Consider the following 15,779-nt stretch of genomic DNA (forward strand, 5'->3'; position numbering starts at 1 on the left):
GAAGGTCATTATTGATGCCTCAAAGCATCTGATACCCTCATAACTACTGGGTTAGGTTCTCACTGTTTGAGTAGCGGTAAGGTTGTTCATCTGTACGCCGTAGGTGAGAAACGTTCTTCCTGTTTGCAAGTGAGCGCAGTGCTGACAGTCCACAGTAGACCACACGGCCACTTCCTGTTATTGGCCTTAGCGAATAAGAACTTTCCGTAGGGTGACAGTCTATAAATCAAATATTATTGGTCACACACATGGTTAGATGTTAATGCGAGTGTTGCGAAATGCTTGTGCTTCTAGTTCCGACCATGCCATAATATCTATCAATTTCACAACTACAAGTGTAAAGGTAGGGTGACATTAGTCTATAGCTGCACTTGGTTCACTTGAATTGTCCCTTTCCAGTGGCTCTAAAATGCGCCGTTCAAATCAAGAGCACCCAGTGATCAATCTGAAAGTTCAAATATAAACTCATCCAGGGTTTCTGTTCAGAACCATTGATAGAGGAGTTGTGGAAATTCACCGCTAAGACATGCCTAGTTAAAAAAAAAAATATATATATATATATATATATTCAAGTCAATAAAGGACATTCTTATTTACAATGACGGCCTACCGGCGAACAGTTGGTTAACTGCCTTGTTCATGGGCAGAATGACAGATTTTTAACTTGTCAGCTCGGGGATTCGATCCTTTCGGTTACTGGCCCAACAATCTAACCACTAGGCTACCTGCCGCCCCAAAAGTCGAAGTAAGCTAAGCAATCTTTAATGCACAGAGGTTCATTAATTCAGTACAAGCCTGATGGAACTCTAACGGGGAGGTTCCCTTTATACTGCAACACAAACAAGTCCTCTAAGCATGGTTGGTTCCTGCATGTGACTGACTGATAGCACACCAGGCTTCTTACCTTAAATGAGATATTGTGTCACTCCTTGTTCCCAGAGCAATGTTCTGGGCATACTGCCAAATTGCTTCTGAGTGTTGTTTACTCCTTTGTGCAGTCAACTCGCCACTCGCATGAACCCAACCAAGACAGGTTATTAGAAAAGCAGCATTGTGCCAAACATGATCTCACACACACAGAGAAGTTTCCATTAAATGCATTGCTTTTTGTTGTGACGTCTACAGCGGTGACTCATAGGATTTTGCACCTGTTCAATGGAGAAAGACAATGAGATGAGCAAGTGTCATTTTGAAGGGGCAGTTTTAGGCAAGCATGCAAATAGTTTGATCACTTCGTACTAAGGGATAGACCTTTACCTGACATGCGTTTTATCACATTCGCAAAAGGATGATGGGAGATACTTTGCTTGGTTACTGTGGACATACTGAGATTTCAGAAAGGACATGGTGCTGGGACCACACTCTAGGTCAGGGCTGTCCAACCCTCTTCCTGGAGATCTACAGTCCTGTGGGTTTTCAGTTCAACCCTAATTTAACACACCTGTTTCTGCTAATTAGCTGCTCAACACCTTAACTAGCTTAATCGGATATGCTAAATTAGGGTTGGACTGAATCTACAGGACAGTAGGTCTCCAGGAAGAGGGTTGGGCAGCCCTGCCTAGGTCAATGGTGCCAAACTCATTCCTTGGCCTAGTCAAAGATGGTGGATAAATAAAGATGGTTCACTCAAGCCATTTACCATTGTAAAAAATATGAAATGTTCCTGTCTAAGTGGGTGTTCCCTCTTGCGTAAGCATGCTTTCCCATGTGAGCTCACGGTTCATCCAAATGGGGCTTGTTCCTCTGCCCAGGTGTTGCTGATGCCAGATCTCACAACACCTGGATAGGTATTTTACATATTACTGGTTGATGCATGCAACATCTGAGCAGGGGAACGCAACCAATATCTGGCATGCTCACGCAAGAGAGGGAACATCAGGCTCCACTTGTCTGCTCACCCGCCCCGACCCACATTTCTTTGCCAGTGAGATGTCTTGCTCTGAGACACCCCCATAGTGGACCAGAGTGGTTTCGCCCCAATCAGAAAAAATTAGGCGGAGGGATGTCTTGGTTTCTATACCGTCTCTGGCCTAGTGTTTGCTGGTTTTTGGTGTTTACTTTCAGTTAAGACCTAGACAACCAAGTGAGGAGAGTTTCTTACTAATCAATGATCTTAATTAATCAATCAAGTACAAGGGAGGAGGGAAAACCCGCAGACAATCGGCCCTGCGCTAAGAGACGGGAAGCAAGTTCAGGGAGTGAGCGTTTTAATTCATAAACGCAACATAATACAAAATACGAACAACGCACAGACATGAAACAGAAACAATGACACCTGGGGAAGGAACCAAAGGCAGTGACATATATAGGGAACTAATCAGGGAAGTGATGGAGTCCAGGTGAGTCTGATGACGCGCAGGTGCGCGTAACGATGGTGACAGGTGTGCGCCATAATGAGCAGCCTGGTGACCTTGAGGCCAGAGAGGGAGCACACATGACAGACTAGATCTTTAATCAACAAATAAAGCTGGTTCAGAACTGCCGATACTTGAAATCATCTGGTATAAAGCAGAGAGCAAGACCAAAAGAAGATGACATTATTGGGTCAAATGTTCAGCATGAAGAAAGAACAAATTACGCACATAAAGAAGAGACTTCAGTGTGTGGAGAGGACTCCCTTCCTTACTGTGTTACATCTGTGCCTGCCACGCCCCCTACTGCTCATCCTGTGTTTCCCTACTCTGCCGCCACTCCCCCAGTGCTCTCTCCGTCTTTCTGTGTGTGTGTGTGTGTGTGTGATTGTGTGGGCGTTGACAGGTGTGCTGGAGGCGGAGCAGATCCCCACCAGCTGCAACCTGTTCCATAATCAAGACCTCTACAAATACGCAGCCCTGCCACTTCCACGTAGCCAGATCGTAATCTCTGCTCAGTCAGTCTGTGGTTTTAGCTGTTTACGCCTGCTTTCGTGTTGTTCCTGGTTTTCCTCGCCGCTACAGGTCTGTCCGCTCTGACTCTGGTCCCTGTGTCCGGTCCCACATCTCGTCAATCCTGCTACCCTGTCCTGGATCCCCCACTCTACTGTTTCCTTGGATTCCTCTCCGGACCTGCTCACCCAGCCCCAACTCCCCTCGCTCCAACCTCAGCACCTGGCTCCCTGCAACTCGCCCAAGCTTTCCCTGGCCTGCACCTCATCTTCCCCCTGTTTTTCAATAAATACCTTGGTTACCTGATCCCAGTCTTCTCGTCTGAGTCTGCTCTTGGGTTCACCTGCTCCACGTAACACATCGGTGGGTTTTTCCTTAAATGTTCTTATCTATTATATGTTTAAGACCTATGTCTAAACATTATTATTATTTTTTACAGTTCATTCGGAAAGGAATAACAACCCTTTTCCACATTATACGTTACATACTTATTCTAAAATGTATAAAATAGTCTTTATTCCTCTCAACACACAATACTTCATAATGAAAAAAGAAACAGGATTCTAGAAATTTGAACATTTTATAATAAAAAGATATCACATTTCCGTAAGTATTCAGAGCCTTTATTCAGTACTTTGTTGAAGTACCTTTGACAGCGATTACAGCCTCGAGTCTTCTTGGGTATGACGCTACAAGCTTGGCACACCTGTATTTGGGGAGTTTCTCCCATTTCTTCTCTGCAGATCATCTCAAGCTCTGCCAGGTTGGATGGGGACCGTAGCTGCACAGCTATTTCCAGGTCTCTCCAGAGATGTTCGATCGGGTTCAAGTCCGGATTCTGTCTGGGCCACTCAAGGACGTTCAGAGACTTGTCCCGAAGCCACTCCTGCGTTGTCTTGGCTGTGTGCTTAGGGGCCATTGTACTGTTGGAAGGTGAACCTTCATCCCCAGGACCTCCGACTGGGGCAAAGGTCTAAGAGCTCTGGAGCAGGATTTCATCAAGGATCTCTCTGTACTTTGCTCCGTTCATCTTTCCCTCAATCCTGACTAGTCTCCCAGTCCCTGCCACTGAAAAACATCCCCACAGCATGATGCTGCCACCACCATGCTTCACCATAGAGATGGTGCCAGGTTTTCTCCAGATGTGACATTTGGCATTGAGGCCAAAAATGTCAATCTTGGTTTCATCAGACCAGAGAATCTTGTTTCTCATTGTCTAGGAGACTTTATGTGCCTTTTGGCAAACTCCAAGCTGTCATGAGCCTTCTACTGAGAAACAGCTTCCGTCTGGCAACTCTACCATTAAGTCCTGATTGGTGGAGTGCTGCAGAGATGGTTGTTCTCCCATCTCCACAGAGGAACTCTGGAGTGCCATCAGAGTGACCATCGGGTTCTTGGTCACCTCCCTGACCAAGCCCTTCTCCCCCATTTGCTCAGGCCGGGCGGCCAGCTCTCGGAAGAGTCTTGTTGTTTCCAAACTTCTTCCTTTTAAGAATGATGGAGTCCACTATGTTCTTGGGGACCTCCAATGCTGCAGAATTGTGTTGGTACCCGTCCCCAGATATGTGCCTCGACACAATCCTGTCTCTGAGCTCTACGGACAATTCCTTCGACCTCATGGTTCCTGAGTGGCGTTGCGGTCTGTATCACAACCGGCCGTGATTGGGAGTCCCATAGGGCGGTGCACAATTGGCCCAACGTTGTCTAGGTTTGGCCGGGGTAGTTCATTGTAAATAAGAATTTGTTCTTAACTGACTAGACTAGTTAAATAAAGGTTTTTAAAAAATGGCTTGGTGTTTGCTCTGACATGTACTTTCAACTGTGGGACCTTATATAGACAGGTGTGTGCCTTTCCAAATCATGTCTAATCAATTGATTTTACCACAAGTGGACTCCAATAAAGTTGTTGAAACATCAAGGATGATCAATGGAAACAGGAAGCACCTGAGCCTAATTTCGAGACTCATAGCAAAGGGTCTGAATAAGTTATTTCAGATTTTTATTTTATTTTTTACATTTGCTAATGTTTCAAAAAAACTTTTTTCGCTTTGTCATATTGGGGTATTGTGTGTCGATCGATGATAGTTATATATTTTTTCATACATTTTAGGATAAGACTAACGTAACAAATATGGAACAAGTCAAGGGGTCTGAATACTTTCCGAATGCACTGTATATACAGTATCAATGGTTCCAATGACCAAGACTTGGCACAGTCAAAACATGTAGGAGTAATAACTGCTATGAAGCAGAGGGGTGAAAAATGCTAAAAAGGAACCTTTCATCTCTACAGAACCTTTTCAGTCATGAACTGGGTTCTATGCCTCCTGGAATGTCCTGAAGGGGACAGCCAGGAGAGCTAGTTCCCAGCTGCAGGTTGCAGAGACTCTGTTCACCCGGTACCGGGTCAGCTACCCAGATGGACCATTCACAAAAGAAGAAGCTCTGCAGAAGCTGTAGGACCACTGCTGGGATGTCTCTGAGGTGCCTGATCAAAATACTCACTGATTGTGACTCATTGTGTATTTATATGTATTAATTATACCTATCATTGTAACCAAGTGATTAAACAATCTCATATCCCACTTTTGTCAGACACATTTTGAAATTAAAGACCCACAAAAGGAATTATTGTAATAGATGTAATAGAAGTACTGTTCTCCTCTTATTCTCCTTCTGTCTTATCTCCAGGTGCAGCACCATGATGGGATCACAGGGACAGAGTCTCCCAAGGTGTCTGACATGTACATAGAGCACCTAACCCAGGCTATGATGGGAGTAGAAGAACTCCTAGCTGCCCTCTTCCTCCTGCCCCAGGCCCTGGGCACCGCTAGCAACTCTGAAGCCTTCAATAGACAAGACTCTCATAGCAAGGGTAAAGTACTGTACTTCAAAATAATAATGAATAATTGAAAAATATTTATCCTTAATTATTTGACATGAACTCAGAGATGTGGATTTGTGAAAGTAGTAGGATGGGAAGCGGGTTTTCACTTATCCAATCACACACTACAGATCAGTGAGTACACATCAAGGAAGGGGGTGCAAAAGGATATATTTTGTATTCTAACAAGGCCCAAGGTTCAGCTTGGTCCAAGGCATCATTTCATGACGATCTTCATCAACTACAACATGGGTCTTTTTTACATAAATCAACATTTTGATAATGAATGTAATTGCAGGCTCCCATCAGGACCTAGAGCAGCACATCATTGTGTACAACCCCCTGGCATGGAACACCACCGCCATCATCAACGTCACGGTAACCTTCCCCATGGCAACCGTGTTCGACGACCAAGGACAGCCCGTACCTGCACAGGTAGTGTGGATTTATCCAGTTAAACACTTTGTAGAACAATGAGTCACCATTATATCACGTAAAAGCCATGTGTTAACCTCTCTAGGGTATGTGGGACGAAATCGTCCCACTTACTCAACAGCCAGTGGAATCCCGTGGCGCGAAATTCAAATACCTTAGAAATGCTATTACTTCAATTTCTCAAACATATGACTATTTTACACCATTTTAAAGACAACTATCGTTAATCTAACCACACTGTCCGATTTCAAAAAGGCTTTACAACGTAAGCAAAACATTAGATTATGTCAGCAGAGTACCCAGCCAGAAATAATCAGACACCCATTTTTCAAGCTAGCATATGTCACAAAAACCAAAACCACAGCTAAATGCAGCACTAACCTTTGATTTTCATCAGATGACACTCCTAGGACATTATGTTATACAATACATGCATGTTTTGTTCAATCAAGTTCATATTTGTATCAAAACCAGATTTTTATATTAGCATGTGACGTTCAGAACTAGCATACCCACCGAAAACTTCCGGTGAATTTACTAAATTACTCACGATAAACGTTCACAAAAAACACAATTATTTTAAGAATTATAGATACAGAACTCCTTTATGCAATCGCGGTGTCCGATTTTAAAATAGCTTTTCGGCAAAAGCACATTTTGCAATATTCTGATGGCGAGCCATCTACTCACAGGCTAGCTATTTTGACACCCACCAAGTTTGGCACTCACCAAACTCAGATTTACTATAAGAAATTGGATTACCTTTGCTGTTCTTTGTCAGAATGCACTCCCAGGACTTCTACTTCATCCACAAATGTGGTTTTGGTTCAAAATAATCCCTAGTTATGTTCAAATATTCTCTGTTTTGTTATTGCGTTCAAGACACTATCCGAAGGGTGATGCGCGGACGCGTATTGTGACAAAACATTTCTAAATATTCCATTACCATACTTCGAAGCATGTCAAACGCTGTTTAAAATCAATTTTTATGCGATTTTTCTCGTAAAAAAGCGATAATATTCCGACCGGGAAACCCTGTTTTCGTTCAAAGACTGAAAACGTAAAATGGCCTCTTCACGTGCACGTGCGCACCCGTCTCATTGTTCTCAGATCGACCACTTACCAAATGCGCTAATGTTTTTCAGCCAGGGGCTCCAAAGACATCATTCACCGGTTTGCCGCCTTCTGAGAGCCTATGGGAGCCGTAGGAAGTGTCATGTTACAGCAGAGATCCTCAGTTTTCAATAAAGAGAGTGTAGAAGGCCAAGAAATGGTCAGAGAGGGCGCTTCCTGTTGGGAATCTTCTCAGGTTTTTGCCTGCCATATGAGTTCTGTTATACTCACAGACACCATTCAGTTTTAGAAACTTTAGGGTGTTTTCTATCCAAATCAAACAATTATATGCATATTCTAGTTTCTGGGCAGTAGTAATAACCAGATTAAATTGGGTACTTTTTTTATCCGGATGTGAAAATACTGCCCCCTACCCTAGAGAGGTTAATGGAACTGCAGATATACATCATACCTTATAAACACACTCAGTTTTCAGATAACTGATTGTGTTCATTGGGCACTCAGCAAGAAACATTTTGCAACCGAAAATGAAAATTAGTGTTTCTTATTGGACGAGTCCAGGTATTCCCTCTCAGTTTGTCTGTTTTCTTCTGTTTAGTGTCTAATGAACACAGCCTGTGTCTCTCTGCTCCCAACAGACCCAGAGTTCAGCTGACTCCAACATGACCTATGACCTGTTCATCGTGGTGGACCTTGGCGGTCTCCAACACAAGAAGTACCTCATCAAGTTCTCAGAGAAGCCGGGTAAAGAGGGGTCCTTGACCCACCAGGCCTGGGTTGTGTCGTTCAAGAGACTAAATGTTTCACAGGAGTTGAAGACAGGAAGGAGACTCTTACCGGTTCTGAATGAGTGTTATAAGATCATGCTGGACCAGGATACTAACCTACTGCATAGCATCACCGACAGGTAGTTATAGTCAACATTCACATTAGGGGCACATTCAACAGGCAAACGTTGTGGAACGTTGCAGATAAAGGTCATTAATAGAGCTGATGTGATTTCTTCTACAGAGAAGAGAAGCATCTTTATTTTACTGAACGTTGCACAACGTTTTCCTTTTGAATGCAGCCCAGGTGTTAGGTCAACAATGCCCCCTGAGACCTTTCTGTGACCCTGACAGGCATGAGAAGAGAACGGTGAGAATGAGTCAGGATTTCTGGGAGTACCAGGTCAATGGGAATGTCAGCGCAGGGCCCATCTCTGACAACTACATCTTCAGTGCTAACGGCTCGGCAGTGAGGGCGTACAAGGCCGTCAAGATGGAGATTGTCCCTGGGAAGATCATCACTGAGATCAGACAGTACTTCTACAGGTGGGAATGTGAACAACTCCTTTCTGTCAGTCTTTGGTTTCCATGCACCCTCCTTCCGTGGCTACTATCTCTTTAATATTCCATCTATCACCTCTCGTTCTCACACACGCGCACACTCATACCACACTACACCTTAGTAAGGTGCAGGTCTAATATTGGGTGGCTCACATTAACAATGGGTTCTGTCTGCAGGGAGGAAACAGATGAGGACTACACCTACTCTGTCACCACCAGAGTACCACAGAGTTTCCCCAGGGGCAGGCTGTGTTACAGGCTGGAGCAGAGCTACTCGCTGGGCCCCCTGGTGGTCAACACCGAGGCTGTCCTCAGGACCAAGACCAGCCTGAAGAACAACAGGACTCTGTTCACTGACGACAACGGGTACCAGATGATGAAGAGGCCTTCCAGGACGTTCGTCAATGATACTGTTGCCAGAGTGAGTGGGTTGTATTTAAGGACAGTTTTGTGTAGAGGATTAAATGTACACAACTTCCACAGTACCTTGCCAGCCAGAAGATGTTCTACACTTTGAGCCTGGTTCCTCAAGGTTTCTTCCTACTTGGGTGTTTGGTCTCCTCAGCTTTCCTTTTTGGTGGTTCAGGCCTGGGTTACTGTTCAGGACTTTGTGACAATTGCTTGTGTTTCTTCCCGTGTTTGTGTACTGCAGAACTACTACCCCATGGTTCGAATGGCCTACATTGAAGATGACTCTAGCAGACTGGTCCTCCTCAGTGAGAGAGCTCATGGTGCATCCAGCCAGAGTGAGGGAGAGCTGGAGGTGAGTGTGTTTTTATGTATGAGATGCGTACACTCACACACACTCACACACAACCTCAACCCCTTGTATCTGTCCCAGGTGATGCTCCACCGACGTCTGTGGAACAACCAGGAGTGGACTCTGAGTTATAACCTGACCCTGAACGACAGCTCGGTGGTGAGACCTGTCCTGTGGATGACACTGGGCTCCCTGGCTGCTACCTCCTCTCTCTACCAGAGGGAGGCGCTAGAGCTGCAGCACAGACCTGTGGTCATGCCCATCGACAGGCCACGTGAGTCCACTCCTTATAGCTCTCCTGTTTCCAGGCTCGCAGGTTGAACTTTATTGTCATGAATCTTGACCTGGAGGCAGAACTGAGCAATTTTCCTCTAGATGCACCAGCTGCAAAGTGAAAATTAGCTATATCGTAAACATTCATGAAAACAAAATGTGCATTTTGGTCTTAATTTAAGATTAGGGTTAGCAGTATGTAATGGGTTAAGGTTAGGTTTAAAATCAGATTTTATGACTTTGTGGCTGTGCTAGTTAGTGACCACTCTGCAGAGCTGCCTTCAGGACAAGATTCATGACAGTAAATACCAACCTGCTTAAAGCACGCACAGCTACTTTCCACTAAACTTTCCCTGGAAATCCATAAAGTGGAATCCATTCTAAAAACAAATACACAATTGAAACCTTCCCAAATAGAGTCGACCATGTTTTTGCTCACCTGTACTATGCATTGTCACAATGTATGATCTCATACCCACAACGCCATTCACTGCCCCCTCTAGAGAAGGCCTGGAGGAAGGAGCCTCGGACCAGATCTCCGATTCGCCCCGTGGTCCTGCCTGACAACCTCCACCTGCTGACGCTTAGTGTCCCGGGCTGGGTCTACAACTCCAACCACACCCTGCACCTCCGCAACATAGAGACTGGTTCCACACAGCCGGACTACGATCGGGTCCTACTGAGGATCATGCATCTGTATGAGAAGGGGGAAGACCCGGTTCTGTCTCAGCCATCTACCATTAACATGAAGGTAAGAGAACACCGCTAGATGAGATCAAAATGAAGAGACTTCGATAACAGATGTTTGTGTATTAAATGCTAAATTAGTGAACAAATAGATGTGATATTGACATTTGGTGGTCTCTCCTTGGGCTGTGGCGGTTACGGAATTTAGTTAGCCGGGGATTGTCAAGCAAATAACTGTTGGTCTCACGGTACTTGACCGTTAATTAACAAACACATGTAGCATCTCCTGGCTTCCAGACACAACCTACAAGCCACTGATGCAGACCTATCAAACATCTACATATTATAAAGTCTAATAAGTCCATGTAATATAGCCTACACCTTCACAATAAACCCATTATTTATTTTAGACAGGTCTAAAGAAGCATGATATGAAGAAAATGTAGTCTATTTCAGAAGAACAGAATAGCATATTCTGAGTTGTCCTGATCTGGCTATGCCATATGGCTGTGGGCTACACTAGTTCATTTAGCAGACAAGATTTGCTTAGAATTCAGTGGTATTATTTTATATTATAGTTTGAGGAATACAATTGAACAAAGCTGAATAAAGTAAATATTTTCTCAACGATTTGAGGGAGTGCGTACATGCAGCTTTTCTGAGTTGAGAGGTTAGCAAAGAAATGCGTACTCCTACAGTACCAGTCAAATGTTTGGACACACCTACTCATTCAAGGGTTTTTCTTTATTTTTACTATTTTCTACATTGTAGAATAATAGGCAAGGCATCCAAACTATGAAATAACAGATATGGAATCATGTAGTAACCAAAAAGTATTTGAGATTCTTCAATGCAGCCCCCCTTTGCCTTGACGACAGCTCTGGACACTCTTGGCATTCTCTCAACAAGCTTCACCTGGAATGCTTTTCCAACAGTCTTGAAGGAGTTCCCACATATGCTGAGCACTCGTCTGCATTTCCTTCGCTCTGCGGTCCAACTCATCCCAAACCATCTCAATTGGGTTGAGGTTGGGTGATTGTGGAGGCCAGGTCATTTAATGCAGCACTCCATCACTCTCCTCCTTGGTCAAATAGCCCTTACACAGCCTGGAGGTGTGTTGGGTCATTGTCCTGTTGGAAAAACAAATGATAGTCCCACTAGGTGCAAACCAGATGGGATGGCGTATTGCTGCAGAATGCTGTGGTAGCCATGCTGGTTAAGTTTGCCTTGAATTCTAAATAAATCACAGACCGTGTACCCAGCAAAGCACCATCACAATACCTCCTGCATGCTTCACGGTGGGGACCACACATGTGAAGATCATCCGTTCATTTGCTCTGCGTCTCAAAAGAAATGGCAGCTGGAACCAAAAATCTCAAATTTGGACTCATAAGATCAAAGGACAGATTTCCACCGGTCTAATGTCCATTGCTTGTGTTTCTTGTCCCAAGCCAGTCTCTTTTTCTTATTGGTGTCCTTTGACCATGAAGGCCTGATTCACGCAGTCTCCTCTGAACTGTTGATGTGTCTGTTCCTTGAACTCTGAAGCATTTATTTGGGCTGCAATTTCTGAGGCTGGTAACTCTAATGAACTTATCCTCTGCAGCAGAGGTAACTCTAGGTCTTCCTTTCCTGTGGCGGTCCTCATGAGAGCCAGTTTCATCATAGCGGCTGATGGTTTTTGCGACTGCACTTGAAGAAACTTTCAAAGTTCTTAATTTTCCTTATTTTTTTATTTTTTATTTTTTTTGGTTACTAGTTGATTCCATATGTGTTACTTCATAGTTATTCTACAAAGTCGAAAATAGTAAAAATATCAAAATACCCTGGAATGAGTAGGTGTCAACTTTTGACTGCTTCTGTATATGCTTAATTTAGTTATTTATGCAAGTTTAGATTTTTTTTAATATATTCTAATTGTGCACGATGTGACTATAATGACTTGAAAAAAGTTGCTTGAAAGGCATGAGCTCTGCTTTGTTTAACTCATGCTGTACACCCTTCATTAGTCTCTCTCATTCACAATTTGACAAGCACTTGATAATGCCTCATGTCACTGCCCCATCCCCTTTGTCTGTAATGCACCCTATGAAAATCCATGCCTTTTGCGAGCAGCGGCCATTGTGCGCTTGCCCGGGAATGCTGCGTTGTGCCTTTCTCCCGTTGCGTTGTGCCCTGTGCTTTCCTACGCTCCTCTCACTCACATGGCTCTCCATGTGATTGGGTCTTTCTCACAGTGAAGACACATCGGATAGCAAAAGCACTAGCCTACAATGCATTCAGAAACTATTAAGACCCCTTGACTTTATCCACATTTTGTTACGTTACAGCCTTGTTCTAAAATGGATTCAATTGTTTTTGTTCCTCAATCTCCACACAATACCCCATAATGACAAAACAATAACAGGTTTTTTCTTTGGCAATTTATTTTTTTAAATTCAACTGGGCTATACTCCTGTTGTAAAGATGCAATGTGTTTAATATTAGTAATGTTGAGAAATATAGTAGACCTAGCCTATAGAAAGCTGATGGGATCATTCTCTTTATGAGGCCATCACCCTGTTTTCTCGTGCGATTGCATAGCTTATAGAAATGTTGCGCAACATGGGCACTCTTGAAGTGTTGTTGTTTTCAATGACATTTGCATTGATATCGGAGTGATTAGTGGGACAATGGAGAGCTGAGTACCAGGCAGTTAGCAAGTTTGGTAGGCTCATAACGACCATCGGCATCATAGCTTGGAGATGCCTAATTACCGTGACTAAACGGTCACATTTGTTCGTTTATCATATATGCATAGTCACTTTAACGATACATTCATGTACATACTTCAATTGACCTGACCAACCAGTGTTCCCGCACATTGGCTAACCGGGCTATCTGCATTGTGTCCCGCCAACCCCTCTTTTACGTTACTGGTACTTTCTGTTCATATATGCATAGTCACTTCAACCATATCTACATGTACATACTACCTCAATCAACCCTACTAACCGGTGTCTGTATGTAGCCTCGCTACTCTATATAGCCTGTCTTTTTACTGTTTTTTTTTTTTTTTTTTTAAAGACGTATTGTTCACCTAATACCTTTTTTGCATTATTGGTTAGAGCCTGTAAGTAAGCATTTCAGGTGTAGACCTTAGTGTTGTATTCGGCGCATGTAACAAACTTTGATTTGACCTGGAGTTTGACTGCCGGTAATACGGTCACTGCAACAGCCCAGGTCACTACTCCATTTACACTGTATTTGGTTTGAAAATCCATTTCCTGTGTAAACCAGGAAGTGCTGCGGGGCATGGGGGAAGTGAGAGCGTTGGAGGAGCGCTCTCTCACAGGAACCTGGGATATCGCCGACCTCCAGAGGTGGAAGTGGAAGGCTTCAGAAGACCCAGGGAGGGGTGTGAGTGTTGGTAAGCTTCAGTTCAGCATTGGTGGGGGTGAAATATTGCATCTGGACACATGCCTTTTGTTAAAAGATGAGAGAAGTTACTGTATCAGTGTACCTTGAGATTCAGGAGCTGTCAATTCAGTTCACAATGGAGTAGGCTGTAGTGTTTGTTAACCAGCTGTGAAATCTGAAGAAGAAAATGTGTTTACAATTGTTTGTTTTTGTCTATGTCCTGAGTGTTCGTATTTGTTTGTTTCAGGGGTCAAGAGGTCAAGTGTTGGTGTGAGAGGAGAGTTCAACGTGACCATATCACCCAAAGAAATCAGGACCTTCTTTGTTTACTTCAAGCTCAAGTAGAAAGTTCCAGTTCCCCTTCAGTCTTCTGTGAAGATGGATAACTAGTCTGCAGAGAGGCCTTCTGACATGTAGAACATGGGATTAAACATTCTGTAATGTACATTTTGTCTATTTCTTTATTTTCCTCAGTTGAAGTGCTTCTGTTTTAAGGCCTTGGAGAGGGGAAGGTCATTATTGATGCCTCAAAGCATCTGATACCCTCATAACTACTGGGTTAGGTTCTCACTGTTTGAGTAGCGGTAAGGTTGTTCATCTGTACGCCGTAGGTGAGAAACGTTCTTCCTGTTTGCAAGTGAGCGCAGTGCTGACAGTCCACAGTAGACCACACGGCCACTTCCTGTTATTGGCCTTAGCGAATAAGAACTTTCCGTAGGGTGACAGTCTATAAATCAAATATTATTGGTCACACACATGGTTAGATGTTAATGCGAGTGTTGCGAAATGCTTGTGCTTCTAGTTCCGACCATGCCATAATATCTATCAATTTCACAACTACAAGTGTAAAGGTAGGGTGACATTAGTCTATAACTGCACTTGGTTCACTTGAATTGTCCCTTTCCAGTGGCTCTAAAATGCGCCGTTCAAATCAAGAGCACCCAGTGATCAATCTGAAAGTTCAAATATAAACTCATCCAGGGTTTCTGTTCAGAACCATTGATAGAGGAGTTGTGGAAATTCACCGCTAAAGACATGCCTAGTTAAAAATATATATATATATATATATATATATATATATATATTCAAGTCAATAAAGGACATTCTTACTTACAATGACGGCCTACCGGCGAACAGTTGGTTAACTGCCTTGTTCATGGGCAGAATGACAGATTTTTAACTTGTCAGCTCGGGGATTCGATCCTTTCGGTTACTGGCCCAACAATCTAACCACTAGGCTACCTGCCGCCCCAAAAGTCGAAGTAAGCTAAGCAATCTTTAATGCACAGAGGTTCATTAATTCAGTACAAGCCTGATGGAACTCTAACGGGGAGGTTCCCTTTATACTGCAACACAAACAAGTCCTCTAAGCATGGTTGGTTCCTGCATGTGACTGACTGATAGCACACCAGGCTTCTTACCTTAAATGAGATATTGTGTCACTCCTTGTTCCCAGAGCAATGTTCTGGGCGTACTGCCAAATTGCTTCTGAGTGTTGTTTACTCCTTTGTGCAGTCAACTCGCCACTCGCATGAACCCAACCAAGACAGGTTATTAGAAAAGCAGCATTGTGCCAAACATGATCTCACACACACAGAGAAGTTTCCATTAAATGCATTGCTTTTTCTTGTGACGTCTACAGCGGTGACTCATAGGATTTTGCACCTGTTCAATGGAGAAAGACAATGAGATGAGCAAGTGTCATTTTGAAGGGGCAGTTTTAGGCAAGCATGCAAATAGTTTGATCACTTCGTACTAAGGGATAGACCTTTACCTGACATGCGTTTTATCAAATTCGCAAAAGGATGATGGGAGATACTTTGCTTGGTTACTGTGGACATACTGAGATTTCAGAAAGGACATGGTGCTGGGACCACACTCTAGGTCAGGGCTGTCCAACCCTCTTCCTGGAGATCTACAGTCCTGTGGGTTTTCAGTTCAACCCTAATTTAACACACCTGTTTCTGCTAATTAGCTGCTCAACACCTTAACTAGCTTAATCAGATATGCTAAATTAGGGTTGGACTGAATCTACAGGACAGTAGGTCTCCAGGAAGAGGGTTGGGCAGCCCTGC

General features: G+C 43.7%; 1 pseudogene; it reads left to right on the forward strand.

The window, feature by feature from the left end:
* The first annotated feature begins 1,344 nt into the window (after window positions 1-1,344).
* Window positions 1,345-14,149, forward strand: LOC115199215 (epididymis-specific alpha-mannosidase-like; annotated as a pseudogene).
* The last annotated feature ends 1,630 nt before the right edge of the window (window positions 14,150-15,779 follow it).

The sequence above is a fragment of the Salmo trutta genome, chromosome 8, assembly GCF_901001165.1.
Source record: "Salmo trutta chromosome 8, fSalTru1.1, whole genome shotgun sequence".
NCBI classification, from domain to species: Eukaryota; Metazoa; Chordata; class Actinopteri; order Salmoniformes; family Salmonidae; genus Salmo; species Salmo trutta.